The sequence below is a fragment of the Salmo trutta genome, chromosome 1 (assembly GCF_901001165.1).
Source record: "Salmo trutta chromosome 1, fSalTru1.1, whole genome shotgun sequence".
Taxonomy (NCBI): Eukaryota; Metazoa; Chordata; class Actinopteri; order Salmoniformes; family Salmonidae; genus Salmo; species Salmo trutta.
The window spans coordinates 72,035,311-72,045,059 of NC_042957.1; the positions used below are offsets into that span (position 1 = coordinate 72,035,311).

A 9,749-nucleotide genomic window follows, 5' to 3' on the forward strand; every position below is an offset into this window, starting at 1 on the left:
GCTAATGCCCCTCGTTCACTACCACAAACTTAGTGTCCATTCTGTGGGGGGTTGTTTATAGCGTGTGGAATGTGGTAAAAGTGTTTACATGGCATTTCCTGCCAGTCATGGTAGACCACCTCCATGGTAGCCCCAGCAGCAAACAGAACTGGGAGTCTCAAACAGTTTTATATAATATCACACAAATGTGCCTAATTTGTTTATTAATAACTTTTCATGTTCAAAATTGTGTACTCTCCTCAAACAATAGCATGGTATTCTTTCACTGTAATAGCTACTGTAAATTGGACAGCGCAGTTAGATTAACAAAAAATGATGCTTTCTGCCAATATCAGATATGTCTATGTCCTGGGAAATGTTCTTGTCACTTACAACCTCATGCTAATTGCATTAGCCTACGTTAGCTCAACCGTCCCGTGGAAGGGACACCGATCCCGAAGATGTGTTAACTAACATTGGGGCACATTTCACCGCCTTAGGCCTCCAGTCAGTCTCATTAGTCCAGTGATTGCTGGCTATGTGACATTGGTGGGTTCATGTGACATTGGTGGGTGTATGTGCCATTGGTGGGTGTATGTGCCATTGGTGAGTGTATGTGACATTGGTGGGTTCATGTGACATTGGTGGGTGTATGTGCCATTGGTGGGTGTATATGACATTGGTGAGTACATGTGACATTGGTGGGTGTATGCGCCATTGGTATGTGCCATTGGTGAGTGTATGTGACATTGGTGGGTTCATGTGACATTGGTGGGTGTATGTGCCATTGGTGAGTACATGTGACATTGGTGGGTGTATGTGACATTGGTGGGTGTATGTGCCATTGGTGGGTGTATATGACATTGGTGAGTACATGTGACATTGGTGGGTGTATGCGCCATTGGTATGTGCCATTGGTGAGTGTATGTGACATTGGTGGGTTCATGTGACATTGGTGGGTGTATGTGCCATTGGTGAGTACATGTGACATTGGTGGGTTCTTGTGACATTGGTGGGTGTATGTGCCATTGGTGGGTGTATTCACTTGATCGCTAGAACATATTGTATAGTTATTCCAGCTATATTTTTGTTGTATTTAAAAAAAAAAATTATGTGTCATATTTTACGTGATACAGTGACCAAATTAAAGATATTGAACTAAAGCTACATTCCTAAATAGCCTACACATTTAAAATTATTCAATGTATTTTCAATGTAATTCTTATAATGAATTTGGCATTTGACTTCATGTAAGGGTATAGTCAGATAAAATATTGTAATTGATAGAGGCTCCTCCCATGTAAGGGTATAGTCAGATAAAATATTGTAATTGATAGAGGCTCCTCCCATGTAAGGGTATAGTCAGATAAAATATTGTAATTGATAGAGGCTCCTCCCATGTAAGGGTATAGTCAGATAAAATATTGTAATTGATAGAGGCTCCTCCCATGTAAGGGTATAGTCAGATAAAATATTGTAATTGATAGAGGCTCCTCCCATGTAAGGGTATAGTCAGATAAAATATTGTAATTGATAGAGGCTCCTCTCATGTAAGGGTGTAGTCAGATAAAATATTGTAATTGATAGAGGCTCATCTCATGTAAGGGTGTAGTCAGATAAAATATTGTAATTGATAGAGGCTCATCTCATGCTACTGGAATCTTCATGGGCTTTATTTTAACCCAGCTGATTAAAATATTGCTGTCTTCGGTGTTCAGAGTGGCTTGTGTTCTCCTTTCCCCTCTGAAAGGCTGTGGAGCAAGAAACCTACAATTTCTGTTACCAGACAAGGGGAAGAGGAGAGAGGGAGAGATGATAGCGAGAGAGATGATAGAGGGGGAGATAATAGAGGGGGAGATGATAGCAGGGGAGATGATAGAGGGAGAAAGGATAGAGGGAGAGAGGAGAGAGAGAGAGATGATAGAGGGGAAGATAATAGAGGGGGAGATAATAGAGGGAGAGATGATAGAGGGAGAGAGGATAGAGGGAGAGGATAGAGGGAGAGATGATAGAGGGGAAGATAATAGAGGGAGAGAGGATAGAGGGAGAGATGATAGAGGGAGAGATGATAGAGGGAGAGAGGGTAAAGAGGGGATAGAGAACAGAGAAAGTCCCCTGTGTCCCATACCACCTCCCCCTTCACCACCCCACAAGACCAAAGGGGGAAGTCGGGAGGCAGCGAACATTGCTAAACAAGGGAGGTCTTTAGGACATAGAGGAACCTTCCCTCCCTCTGCTTTGAGTGACATGTTGTTGAAAGACTTACGTGTGCTCCGCCATTGTTGTTATGACAACAGGGCTGGTACAGTCCTGAACCACCTGTGACGCTGACCCCAAACGTGACCTCTTCACCTGAGGTCACTTCCTCATTGGAACTGAAGGGTGCCTGCGCAGCCCTGAATGAGTTGGTGCTCTACATAGGCCTTCCATTGGGTTGTGTTTTATCACTTCAGCTTATAATGCAAATCCTATCAGGTAATCTTTATAATAACATTCAGTAATAACCATCAATAAGACATTTACAATCAGTTTTCTCTCCATTTATTAATCATTACTCCCACATTTGTAAATGTTTGTAAACAACTTTATGTATTAATGAATCATCCATAAGCTGTTTAATTGCGGTCCCTTTAATCCATTTACGAGTCATTTAAGTCTGATTAATAAATGGTGAGAAAACTGCTTGTAAATGCCTTATAAATGGTTTATTTCTGAACGTTTGTCTCTATGAGTCTTCAGGTGCATTCACAGCAATACAGACACAGATGAACACACAGGACGTACACAAATGCACGAACACAAATGCACGCATTAACCTCTGCATTCAAGCATTCACGCATATGCACATGCAAGATACATTTAGCTCTCTATTTTCCTTTTGGTAGTAAACCTGATTTCGCAGTTCATTTAAATTTATAAGAATCAGGGCGAATGGAATATACCTATATGTACTTTCTTAGGTAGTCAGTTTTATGGCAATAAAAACAGAACCTGTGGTCTCAACAGTCGAGGTTTGATGCAAACGCATGTGGAACCTTTTATGCAACCTGGCGTCCAGAAGCCTTAAGAAAATATTGTTTTTTCCACCCTTTTGAGCCTTTTAGTCCTTGCTGGAGGAAAAGTGCGAGCTCCAGAAAACCGCATAGAGGAGCGAGAAAATCCACAGGGTCAAATGTCCTGAGTGGGCTGTTCGCCAGGTTTGTTCCACAAGCAGTCTGCCTCACACACACATGTCTACACACATAAACATGCACAAATGGACACACACACACACACACACACAAACTGGCCCCATAGTTAGGAGCCTCCTTTGAAAATATGAAATCCCACTACGAGGGCTACCAGCAACAGTGTTCCATGACTATGTAAGAGGTTGGAGAGTTTTAGAGTCAAAGCGCTGCAGATCACCCAGGAAGATTAGCCCATATGCTGCAGGAGGCTATGGAGCCTCGTGTAAATCTCCTTGTAATTGGTCATGGGCCGGCGCTCATTATAGCAACCCGGTTAATGCGTAAACAGGGGCCTCCGCGGGTCCCCACTAAAGTGGCACTGATGATCAGATAGGAGCCAGTGTGGCCAGGGGTCAGGGGTCAGGGGAGCATCCTCCACAGAAGATAAATGTTCTAACCTCCACATGTGACCTCGATGAGCAGCTCTGCTACACTGGTACAGTAGTCCAGTTGCTGTGTAGCAGAGATATTTTGGTCTGTAGTATAGGACTGAATGCACCCTTCATGTGTGGGGCTATTTGAATAATTCTACATGATCTACTGGTGTTTCACTATTTGCTATGGATTAGGTTCTGTTCAATGTGCTTTTATACTGCGCCATTGGGGACTGACTACTCAAAGTTGTCAGCAACTCGGACCAATTCTGTCTGAGATTCTGGAACATGGGAATATGCATGTGCATACACTCACACACACACACACACACACACACACACACACACACACACACACACACACACACACACACACACACACACACACACACACACACACACACACACACACACACACACGAGAATGTTGATCCAGGTGTGAGCTTGAACTTCTGGACAGACCACAGTGATGCACTTGCAGCCACTGGAGCAGGTAAAGAGTTGGTCTAATATGTGGCACGTGCCTGTGGATCCATGACCATGGTGGTCTCATCTGCAGAGAGACCTCAGTCTTATCTAAACAGCAGAAGTCCATCGCTGAAAGAGAGTAGGCATTTTAATGGATATATCTAAAACCTCAATCTCCTAGCTGCTCCCGCAATGGTCTCATGCTCTCTATGGCATATGTTTAAATGGATGAAAAAAATGATACTATAATGGAATAAAATAATATATTTCAAAGATATTCTTCTAGTTTCTTACAAATATACTTCATGGAGACTTTTGAAGGGACTCAAGACAGACCCTGGTGGAACCCCTAAAATCTCTCTCAAATATTGTCTAATCAGACCCAGTTGCTTATTATCTGCATTACTAGTGAAGGCTGGTTTATACTAGGTCTAACACAATGTCTATAAACTGTAAGTGACAAGTGTCATTGGCAAAAACAACATTTCATTTATACTCAGGTCTACTCTCTGAAGACTGTCGTTCTGACAGTCATTTTTCTTGTAGCAGACAGAAAACATGTTCAACTTTGACCCTGTTGCAGCGTCCGTTATGGTTACCTGACTGTGACAGCAACAAGACACTACAGAAGTTCTACAGTTCTCCGATATAATGCAATGGTTTTATTTTGCCAAACTCACAACCGCACGCTACAAGCTAGCTAACGAACTAGCTAACGAACCATATACAGATTAGACATTCAGCAAAGTAGCTTTTAGTTACCCTTGCTGGTTATTGATTACTGACAGACATGGACTGTAAAACAACCTAGCATGAAGTCATTGTGCTAACACTAGTTAGCATTTCCTCTCAAAAATACCTCTAACTTCCTTCATACTGGACGCAGAGACAGAACAAAGATATCCATGAGTTCATCTGACTCTGCCTAATTGCCAACATCCCAAAGTATATTTTAGTGATTGCTTCTTAAGCTGTATTTGATCACTTCCGGCAGAGACGCCCGCAATGAGTGAGATAACGTCATTACCCTAATGTGAGATAATGTCATTACCCTGATGTGAGATAACATCATTACTCTGATGTGAGATAACATCATTACTCTGATGTGAGATAACGTCATTACCCTGATGTAGATCTAATAAATGGTCTCCTGTGCCTTCCACCTACTCCGGAGGAGAAAGGAATGCAATCAGCTGGATGTTGGATCAGCGGGACGGTACCTTCGTCCCCCTCTCGTCCTGCATTGGCCCAGGCTAGCGCCCCAGTGCTCTCTGAGTACTTACCGTGACTATGGGGTCCAGATTGGTTACTAATTGGACTTATTATGCAGAGCCAGTAAGCACAATGGCAAGAGAGCACACAGTGGGGTCAGATATATCTCTGGTAATATGGGTGGAGTCATTGGTCTGTTCTTAGCCCCATCACCACCATCCACTCCTTCAACTGGTGACCATGCCCCAAGGCAGCAGAGAGGGCCACTGGGGAGAGAGGAGGCAAGCTAGCCCCTGTGGACTGGTGCTATTGGAGTCATGACACCCAAGCCCCCAGGGGACAGTCTCCATATGACTCCAGTCCTTTGAGCTGGCTGGTTCTCACTGGGTAAAGAGTGGGGGATGGGAGACGGGGCCTTCCTAATGCGCTAGCCCCCATACAGTTTCATGCAATTACAATCCTCTGACCATGACACCACCACAGAGCCCATAATCCGGGATCCACTTAGCCATGACGAATGCTATTATTCTGGGGTCTTATGACCAGTGAGGTGGCCTGAGGCGGCTGGAGGATGGAGGCTGCATGGAGGATGGTTGGCCCAGGGTTGGTGGTGTCTCGCTGGGGCAGACAGATCCATGCTGGCCAGGGAACCGGTGATCCGCTCTCTGACCGTCAGACACTGACCTCACAGTGGAATTTACCTCATTACCCCTAAATACATTTTCTGTTTTATGGACGATGTGATGTCACATGCAAAATACAGATTCCTCTCTTTAATATGACGAGTTGTCAAAAGTGTCAAATGAAAGTCAAACTCTGTCCCGAGGTTCAGTAATTTTTTTTGGACTGTTCCCTCAATCCACCTGAGAAGAACAATATACAATGGGTCCATCACAGTCATGTAGACAAGGATATGACGGTCAGAAATGACACCAAAAACAGAAGTGAGCAGATGGGACAGGTTAAATACGTGACACACTGAGTAATAACAGTAATAATTCAATATTAAACTGATTATGGAAGCAGGCAGATTATGCAATAGTCATGTAAACACCTTACTCTGCTTCTCTTAATCGGTGTAAGGTCAAAATTTGAAGTAATGAATATGCCGATTAAAGCACCTGGTTTCCTGAGCGATTTTTCTAATTATTAGGGCATGTAAACACCTTAATCGGCGTTCTTGTGTCGTATTTCAAATCAAATCAAATTGTATTTGTCACATGCGCAGAATACAACAGGTAGACCTTACAGTGAAATGCTTCCTTACAAGCCATTAAGCCCTTAATAACCAACAATGCAGTTTTTAGAAAATAAGTGTTAAGAAAGTATTTACTAAATATACTACTAAAAGTGCAACAATAAAATAACAGTAACGAGGCTATATACAGAGGTATTTAATCTGCACGTGTGCCAGCACCAGCCGTGAGAGCCTCCCTCTTTAGCGCGAGTGAAGTGAGTTTGGAAGAATTTAATGTCTACATCATTAGAAGTAGTTTTCACATACTTTCACAACTTTACATGTCCCAACTTTTTGCTTCCCAAAAATAACATGGTGGAAGAATGTTTATTTTGATTGGCTGCATTTATCTGAGTGCCATCAGGTAGCCTGATTTCAGATGTGTCCATGTAAACAGGATTATTAGGGACATCGTTATTCTTACAAAGCATGTAAATGTTTTAATCAAACAAATTTTTGAATCTGACTGTCCACAATAATCACATTACTGTGTGCATGTAACCGTACTCACTATCTTGGACTGTCAGGCAGAGTTAGAAAAATAATGTAGGAATATTGCTCAGACAAACCTTTTTCTTCCTATGAATATCTTCCTAAATTCCAGAAAGTTATCTTAAGAACTCTATGTGGAAGCAGCTTTGTAGAGTTATTTTGTTTCTTTGTTATCACTTCAGGGCTTAATATCTTCTATTTTCACCTTGAAAGGGAAAGGAAAATATTCTACGAAAAGACATCATGGCCCCTGTAATTAGCTATTTGCAGGCCAGCCTTCAGCATTACAGCATGTAGTTTATTTACTTGGTGTAAACAAACATCATTGGTTCAGGCTGGTCTATGATTATACAGTATATGCTGGTGATGGTGGGTGGGATGGCTTCACTTTTATTGCTGGCCAATATTTCATCCATGGGCCAAGATCTGGCCTGAGGTGAGAGGCAGGGGTAGGAGGGCTGACCGACAGGTTGAGTGGTAGAGGGGTAGACCCCCCTGTAAAGAGGAACATGGCCACATCTATCCCTAACAAATTGTGCAACGAGCCACCATGGCTCCTCTGAATATGGCCATTGAGTAACGTCAGGTTTGGCAGAAGGCGTGAAACACTGATGGTCAGAACTCAGGACCACATAGCAGCGACCCAACACCCATTTTGGTAACGCTTCACATTAAAGGTATAGCTACATTGTTTAAGTTTTTAAGTAGCTTATTTTCAACTTCTTGTTCTTTCCTTCTAATAAGTTAACATATTGTTTGCACTGCGTCTCCAGAATGTTCGGGACATTGCTGTAACGTTCGTCGTAAGAAGGAGGAGTGGACCAAGGCACAGCGTGGTAAGTGTTCATGATACTTTATTTCAAGAAGCACTCAAACAAAATAACAAATAGCGAAAAAACGAAAGCGCACAGTTCTGTCAGGCTCAGAATGCTAAACAGAAAATAACCTCCCACAAACACAGGTGGAAAACAGGCTGCCTAAGTATGATTCCCAATCAGAGACAATGATAGACAGCTGCCTCTGGCCCAAAAACAAAGAAACAAAAAACAGACTTCCCCACCCGAGTCACACCCTGACCTAACCAAACATAGAGAATAATAAGGATCTCTATGGTCAAGGCGTGACAGTACCCCCCCCAAAGGTGCTGACTTCGGCCGCAAACCTGAATCTATAGGGGAGGGTCCGGGTGGGCATCTCCTCTTGGTGGAGGCTCCGGTGCGGGATGCAGATCCCCCTCCGCTTGGGGCTGCCCCCACTTTCGTGGAACCGGACCGTGGATCGGCGCCGGAGGCTCTGGACCCTGGATCGTTGCCAGAGGAACCGTACCGTAGATCATCGCCAGAGGCTCTGGACTGGGAACCCCCCCTGGAGGCTCCAAGCCGCAGACCGTCGCTGGAGACTCCGGGCTGCGGACCATCGCTGGAGGCTCCGGGCTGTGGACCGTCACTGGAGGCTCCGGACTGGGGACCGTCGCTGCAGGCTCCGGACAGGGGACCGTTGCTGCAGGCTCCGTGCCATGGATCGTCTCTACAGGCTCTGCACTATGGAACATCACTGGAGGCTTCGTGCCATGGGTTATCACTGGAGGCTTCGTGCCATGGATCATCACTGCAGGCTCCGGGCCATGGATCATCACTGGAGGCTTCGTGCCATGGATTATCACTGGAGGCTCTGGGCCATTGATTATCACTGGAGGCTTCGTGCCATGGATAATCACTACAGGCTCCGGGCCATAGATCATCACTGGAGGCTTCGGACCATGGATCATCACTGGAGGCTTCGGACGTGGAGCCAGAACAGGTCTCACCGGACTGGGGAGCCGCACTGGAGGCCGGGTGCGTGGAGCAGGCACAGGGCGTACCAGGCTGGAGAGGCGCACTGGAAATCGGGTGCGCGGAGCTGGCACAGGATATACTGGGCCGTGGAGGCACACTGAAGGTCTGGAGCATAGGGCTGGCACAACCCGTCCTGGCTGGATGCTCACTTTAGCCCGGCAAGTGCAGGGCACTGGCACAGAACGAACTGGGCTATGAAGGCGCACTGTCGACACAGTGCGTTGAGCTGGCGCAGGATATACTGGGCCGTGGAGGCGTACTGGAGATCAGGAGCGCTGAGCCGGCACAATCCGTCCTGGCTGAATGCCCACTCTAGCACGGCAAATGCGGGGCGCTGGCACAGAGCGCACCGGGCTATGAATGCGCACTGGAGATACAGTGCGCATCACCGCATAACACGGTGCCTGACTGGTCATACGGTCCCCACGGTGAGCACGGGGAGTTGGCTCAGGTCTAAACCCTGACTCCGCCAATCTCCCCGTGTGCCCCCCCCCAAAAAATGTTTTGGAGCTGCCTCTCAGGCTTCCGTTGTTGTGCTACTTCCTCATATCGTCGCCGTTCATCTCTTGCTGCCTCCATCTGCTCCCTTGAACGGCGATATTCCCCAATCCGCGTCCAGGGTCCTGCTCCCCTCATGATCTCCTCCCATGTCCACGCTGCTTGGTCCGTTTTTGGTGGGAGGTTCTGTATCGCTCGTCGTAAGAAGGAGGAGTGGACCAAGGCACAGCGTGGTAAGTTTTCATGATACTTTATTTCAAGAAGCACTCAAGCAAAATAACAAATGGCGAAAAAACGAAAGCGCACAGTTCTGTCAGGCTCAGAATGCTAAATAGAAAATGACCTCCCACAAACACAGGTGGAAAACAGGCTGCCTAAGTATGATTCCCAATCAGAGACAATGATAGACAGCTGCCTCTGATTG

At 45.5% G+C, this 9,749-nt stretch overlaps 1 long non-coding RNA gene across 1 annotated transcript in view; it reads left to right on the forward strand.

Annotated features, from left to right (window-relative positions):
* Positions 1 to 9,749, forward strand: part of LOC115206958 (uncharacterized) — a 30,650-nt gene that overhangs the window by 16,809 nt on the left and 4,092 nt on the right. The window contains exon 2 of the long non-coding RNA XR_003880894.1: positions 7,766 to 7,828. This is a non-coding gene — a long non-coding RNA (uncharacterized LOC115206958). The remainder of the gene's footprint in view (positions 1 to 7,765; positions 7,829 to 9,749) is intronic.